At 39.2% G+C, this 6,673-nt stretch overlaps 1 pseudogene; it reads left to right on the top strand.

The window, feature by feature from the left end:
• Nucleotides 1–4,604: 4,604 nt before the first annotated feature.
• On the top strand, nt 4,605–5,984 carry LOC116574326 (annotated as a pseudogene).
• Nucleotides 5,985–6,673: the final 689 nt, after the last annotated feature.

Here is a 6,673-nt window from a genome sequence, read left to right as displayed (position 1 = left end):
TATTAGTGTATAGAAATGAAGCAGACTTCTGTACAATTGATTTTATATCCTGCCACTTTGCTGAATTACTGTATGAATTCTAGCAATTTTTTGGTGGATTCTTTTGGGTTTTCTACATAAAGGGTTTTCTACATAAAGTATCATGTTATCTGCAGAGAGTGCAAGTTTGGCTTCTTCTTTGACAGTTTGAATACCTTTGATTTCTTTTTTTTGTCTGATTGCTGAGGCAAGGACATCCAGCACTATGTTAAATAACAACAGTGAGAATGTATGTCCCTGTCTTATTCCTGACTGTGGAAGAAAAGCTCTCAGTTTTTCCCCATTGAGGATAATACTAGCTGTAAGTCTTTCATATATGGCCTTCATCATGTTGAAGTATGTTCCTTCTATCCCTACTTTGCTGAGGGTTTTATCAAGAATGGTTCCTTTATCAAGAGGGTTTTATCAAGAATGGGTATGGGTTTTTGGGGGTTTTTTGCACCTATTGATATCATATGCTTCTTATCATTTATTAATGTGGCGTATCATGTTGATTGATTTTGGAATACTGAAACATCATTGAAGCCCAGGAATAAATCACAGTTGACTGTGGGGAACAATTCTTTTAATGTACTGTCAGATCTTTGCTAACATTTTGTTGAGAAAATTTGCATCTATGTTTATCTGGGATATGGGCGTGTAATTCTCCTTTTCAGTGGGGTCTTTGTCTTGTTTTCAAATCAAGGCAATACTGAAATTGTAGAAAGAGTTCAGAGTTTTTCTATCATTTCTATTTTTTTGGAATGGTATGAGAAGAATAGGTACTAACTCCTCTTTAAATATCTAGTAGAATTCCCCTGGGAAGCCATCTCTCCCTGGACTTGGTTATTGGGAGATTTTTGTTTACTGATTCGATTTCTTATCTGGCTATGGGTTGGTTCAAATTTTCTATTTCTTCCTGTTTCAATTTTGGTAGTTTATATGTTTCAGGGAATATATCCATTTCTTCCAGATTGCCTAATTCATTTGAATATCATTTTTCATAGTATTGTCTTATAATTGCTTTTATTTCTGTAGTGTCGAGATCTCTCCTCTTGCATTCCTGAATGTATTTATTTGGATCCTTTCTCCCATCTTTTTGATAAGTCTGGCTAGGGATTTATCAATTTTATTAATTCTTTCAATGAACCAGCTCCTAGTGTCACTTATCTGTTCTGCTAGGGTTATTTTGTTTCTACATTATTTATTTCTGCTCTAATTTCTATTGTTTCCCTTCTCCTGATGGATTTAGGCTTTATTTGCTGTTCCTTTACTAGCTCCTTTAGGTGTAATACTAGATTGCTTATTTAAGAATTTTCTGGATTCTTGAGGTAGGCCTGTGTTCCTATATCTATTCCCTCCTTTGCTGCATCCCAAAGGTTTCAGACTGTCTTGTTTTCGTTTTCATATCTTTCCATGCATTTTCTTAAATTTCTCCTTTAATTTCCGGTTAACTTATTCATACTTTAGTAGGATGTTCTTTAACCTGCATGTATTTGTGGTTTTTCCAAGGTTTTTCTTGTGGCTGACTTCAAGTTTCAAAGCCTTGTGGTTGGAAAATATGCATGGTATAATTTCAATCTTTTTGTAAGAACCTGAGGCCTAATTTGTGACCCAGTATATGACCTGTTCTGGAGAATGTTTCGTTTCATGTGTATTTGAAAAGAGTGTGTACTCTGCTGGTTTAGGATGAAATATTTGGAATATATCTATTAAGTCCATCTAGTGTAGTATGTCAGTCAAAGCCCTTGTTTTCTTGTTGATCTTCTGCTTAGATGATCTGTCCGTTTTTGAGTGGGATATTAAAGTCCCCTATTTTTACTGCATTTTCCAATGAGTTTCTTTAAGTTTGTTATTAAGTGATTTATATATTCAGGTGCTCTCAGGTTTGGGGCATAGCTATTTACAATTGTTAGGTCTTCTAGACCCCTTTATTATGATATAATAAACTCCCTCTGGCTTGCCAAGTTTCTGTGGAGAGATCTACTGCTAACCTTACGTATCTTCCCCTGTAGGTTAGGGGTTTCTTTTCCCTTGCTGCTTTCAGGATTCTTTCCTTATCTCTGTATTTTGCAAACGTTACTACAGTATGTCTTGATGTTGTTCTGCTTTTGTTAATTTTGATGGGAGTTCTTTGTGCCTCATAGTTTTGGATTAAGGAACTTTCTTAATTTCAGATTAGGGAAGTTGTCAGCTATAATTTGCTCATATTAATCTTCTGTCCCCTTTTCCCTTTCTTCTTCTGGGACTCTATGATATGAATTAACGTTATTACACTTTATGGAGTTGCTGAGTTACCTAAATCTATATTGGTGATCCAATATTTTTCTTTCCCTCTTATTATCAGTTTCATTATTTTTCATAATTTTAGCTTCTTTAATATTCATTTATTCCTCTGCTTCTATCCTTACGTTCATTATATCCATCAGTTTTGCATCTCAGTTATACCTTTTTTTATTTTGGTCTGACTAGTTTTTAGGTCTTTTATCTCTGTTTTAAGGGAATCCCTGATGTCTTCCATAATTTTCTCAAGCCCAGCTAGTATCCTTATGGTTGTTGTTTTAAATTATGGTTCAGACATATTATTTATATCTGTTTAGAGTAGTCCCATGACTCTGACCTTTTTTTGTTCTTTCTTTTGGTAGGAATTTCTCCTTCTTGGCATTTTGTCTATATCCTTCTTCTCTGTGTTAGGAAAGCCTGTTATGTTTTCTGCTCCTGAGAACAATGGTTATACTAAGAAGCAGTACTCTACTGCTCAGGTCCTGGTGCTACAGAAAGTGTTTCTGGTATATGCTGTGTGGACTCTGCTGCTGTGTTTTTCCTGCTCGTTCCCTCATGTAAATTAGCTGCAGAGTTTGCCCTTGGATGCAGGGGAAATTTGGACCTTTATCCAGTTTGTGGCACAGTTTTATTAGGTGCATTTTGGTCTGTTTGTTAAAAGAGGCTAGGTCCTGGGATACCTGGTGGTTTAGTCAGTCAAGCATTTGCGTCCTAATTTCAGTTCAGGTCATGATCTCAGGATCGTGGTATCGAGCCCCAAGTTGGGCTCTGCACTGAGCAAAGATTCTGCTTGTCCCTTTCCCTCTATTCCTCCCCCTTTTCTTTCCCTCTCAAATAAATAAATAAATAAAATCTTAAGGATGGTGGGAAGAAGGTAGATCCTATTTCCACTACAGCTTAGGCTTTATAGCACTCTATGGTCAGTAGACTTGGTATGTGCTGGTGGTTTGTGCAGGTCTTCTGGCGGAGAGGGCCATTGTTGCTCTCAGGCACATACTCTCAGGCATACTTGCCCTAGCTCAGAAGCACCTGCAGAGTGAAGGCTGTGGAGGGTGTTGGTGTCAGCATCTCATACCTTCACTGTGGGGGGCTGTGATGCTCATTAAAGTCCACCCATGCTGATGGATGGGGGGAAAATGACATCAGCCAGATCTCTCTTCCCAAAGAGGGGAGTCATGATTGCTGCTATTTAGGATGTTCTTACAGAAGAGCAAACAATCTCCCCTCTTGTGTCTCAAGTTTCTGTTAGCTCTCTCCCTTCACCTTATTTGTGTCAGATCTGTCTGCCCATCTAGTGGTACAATGTTCCTGTATTTTATCTCAGGTGCACTGGCTGGGTTTCAAAACTCCAAATTTTAGGGACATGGAATGGCACAGAATCATGCTGATCTTCTGGGGCACAGTCTCACCATACTGTGGCTGTGCTGGTTTGTCTCAGAAGGGCAGTTGCACTACGGTACAGGGGCTTGGAGTTTATGTTAAAGTACAGCAAAAAGTCCTCGTCCAAGTTAGCTGCCCTCAGCTGTTGTCTCTGCTTTTCTGCTAATAAATGGGGTAGCCCAGTGTTGCCCATTGGCTCTCTTGTCCTCAAAAAGGCAATGCCACCTCTCCCAGGTACACTCCAAGAAGGGGAATTGTATCTCCCAGTGTGACCCAGGTGATTCTCAGGCCATGATGTCTGCCTCAGGCCTCTTCTCTGCTTCTCCACAGGAGCACATCTGCACCCAATTGCCTCCCTGTCAATGATTTTGGGGAAGTGTTTTTATTGTGCATTGCCCTGCACTCTGTTCATTCTCTGTCTCTTCTCTCTTCCTGATCAGGGCTCCCTCCTCTGTGCAGCACAGATGGTTCTTTTTTCTCCCTATAATCACTTCTTCTGTCTCCTACCTTCCAGGATGTGGCATCTTTTCTCCCTCTAGTTGTGCTGTTTGTTCTCTCAGTCCTCAGATCAATTTCCTGTATATTTAGAATGATTTTATATTTATCTAGCTGTGCTGGAGGGCTGAGGCAAGCATAAGGTCCTCCTATTACTCTGCCATCTTAACTCTTCTATAGTAAGATCAAATTTTTGGATTATGCCTTTCACATGTTTTCTTTGTAAAAGGAATATAGTATGGATTTGTTTGGTTTTATTTTACGGTAATCACTCATTTATGTCTATGAATGATAAAATCTAGTTTATCTACACTTATTTCAAATTATACTTTTTAGCATATATTTATGTGTGATTAAACTTATTTATGCTTATATAACCTCCTTTTATATTATTTTTCTCCCTTTAAAAAAAACAGATGCCGCTGCTCTACAACTGAGGACGCTCGCTGCTCTCGGCGCCGGGCCCAGCTTCCTTCAAAATGTCTACTGTTCACGAAATTCTCTGCAAGCTCAGCTTGGAGGGTGATCACTCCACACCCCCAAGTGCATATGGGTCGGTCAAAGCATACACCAATTTTGATGCTGAGCGTGATGCTCTGAACATTGAAACGGCCATCAAGACCAAAGCTGGGATGAGGTCACCATTGTCAACATTTTCACCAACCGCAGCAATGAACAGAGACAGGATATTGCCTTCGCCTACCAGAGAAGGACCAAAAAGGAACTTGCATCAGCGCTGAAATCAGCCTTGTCTGGCCACCTGGAGACAGTGATTTTGGGCCTATTAAAAACACCTGCTCAGTATGACGCTTCTGAGCTGAAAGCCTCCATGAAGGGACTGGGGACTGATGAGGACTCCCTCATTGAGATCATCTGCTCAAGGACCAACCAAGAGCTTCAGGAAATTAACAGAGTCTACAAGGAAATGTACAAGACTGATCTGGAGAAGGACATCGTTTCTGACACATCTGGAGACTTCCGCAAGCTGATGGTTGCCCTTGCAAAGGGTAGAAGAGCAGAGGATGGCTCTGTCATTGATTATGAACTGATTGACCAAGATGCCCGGGATCTCTACGATGCTGGAGTGAAGAGGAAAGGAACTGATGTACCCAAGTGGATCAGCATCATGACTGAGCGGAGTGTGTGTCATCTCCAGAAAGTATTTGATAGGTACAAGAGCTACAGCCCTTATGACATGTTGGAGAGCATCAAGAAGGAGGTCAAAGGAGACCTGGAAAATGCTTTCCTAAACCTGGTCCAGTGCATTCAGAATAAGCCCCTGTATTTTGCTGACCGGCTGTACGACTCCATGAAGGGCAAGGGGACTCGTGATAAAGTTCTGATAAGAATCATGGTCTCTCGCAGTGAAGTGGACATGTTGAAAATTAGGTCTGAATTCAAGAGAAAGTATGGCAAGTCCCTGTATTATTACATCCAGCAAGACACGAAGGGCGACTACCAGAAAGCGCTGCTGTATCTGTGTGGTGGGGATGACTGAGGCCCACGACGGTTAAGCATCCAGGAGTGGTGCTCCTTTGTTTCCAGCTAACAATTCTAGAAAGTAGCTTATGACTAATAGTCCCCTTGCGCCCGTCCCTGCAGGGATGGCATTAGTATCACCTGCTCCCCATCCTTATTGCAGTTGGCTAAGCATTGCCTGCCTCTCATGTCTAGTCTCTCCTTTTAGCCAAAGAAATGAACATTCCAAGGAGTTGGAAGTGAAATCTATGATGTGAAACACTTTGCCTCTTGTGTACTGTGTCATAAACAGATGAATAAACTGAATTTTTACTTTATAAAAAAAAAAACAACAGATGCCAATTAGGACAAATTGCTGTACTTTCAATTTTTCCATGTATGATTTTATAGATTTACTATAGTTTCTCCCTTAAAGCTATTTCTCTTTTTCTATATCTATTTATTACACAAATGGTCTACTATTACTTCAGAATAAGATTACAACTCTTTCTGCTGTCCAAATACAGTTTTCACCATTAAAATATTCTAGTTACCTCAAATTGAAACTTTTAAAATACTATTACTTTCCTCCTTAAATCTGTCTTCTCAACTGAAACTTTTGAAAAACATTGCCTTCCTTTCTTCATTCTTATCCATAAATACCTATGTTACTCTACATTCAATTATAAAAGATAATGCTAACACGTTACCACATGTTATTTGCTCTTAGACATTGTTTTGCATTCTAACCTCTTTGAAATTGGAATGAATCTTACAATTGATGACATGTCACAGTTTAAATGGAGAGAGTTATTCTTTCTTAGGATTAATTACATAAAATAATAATGTGTCTTACACTAAGTACTTCTTAGCTTTGATTTTAAAAAATTACAGTATTAGAATTTACCATATACTATTTGCCTTCCATGTCAAGATATCTAATTTGGCACTTATATTCCATTTATTCAGTTACTCTATTACTTCAAGTCGTGTGTGTGTATGTCTGTGTGTGTGTGTGTGTGTGTGTGTGCATACATGT

The sequence above is a fragment of the Mustela erminea genome, chromosome 15, assembly GCF_009829155.1.
Source record: "Mustela erminea isolate mMusErm1 chromosome 15, mMusErm1.Pri, whole genome shotgun sequence".
Lineage (NCBI taxonomy): Eukaryota > Metazoa > Chordata > Mammalia > Carnivora > Mustelidae > Mustela > Mustela erminea.
The sequence above is the reverse complement of the archived record's forward strand: the minus strand, read 5'-3'. Positions and strand labels throughout refer to the sequence as shown.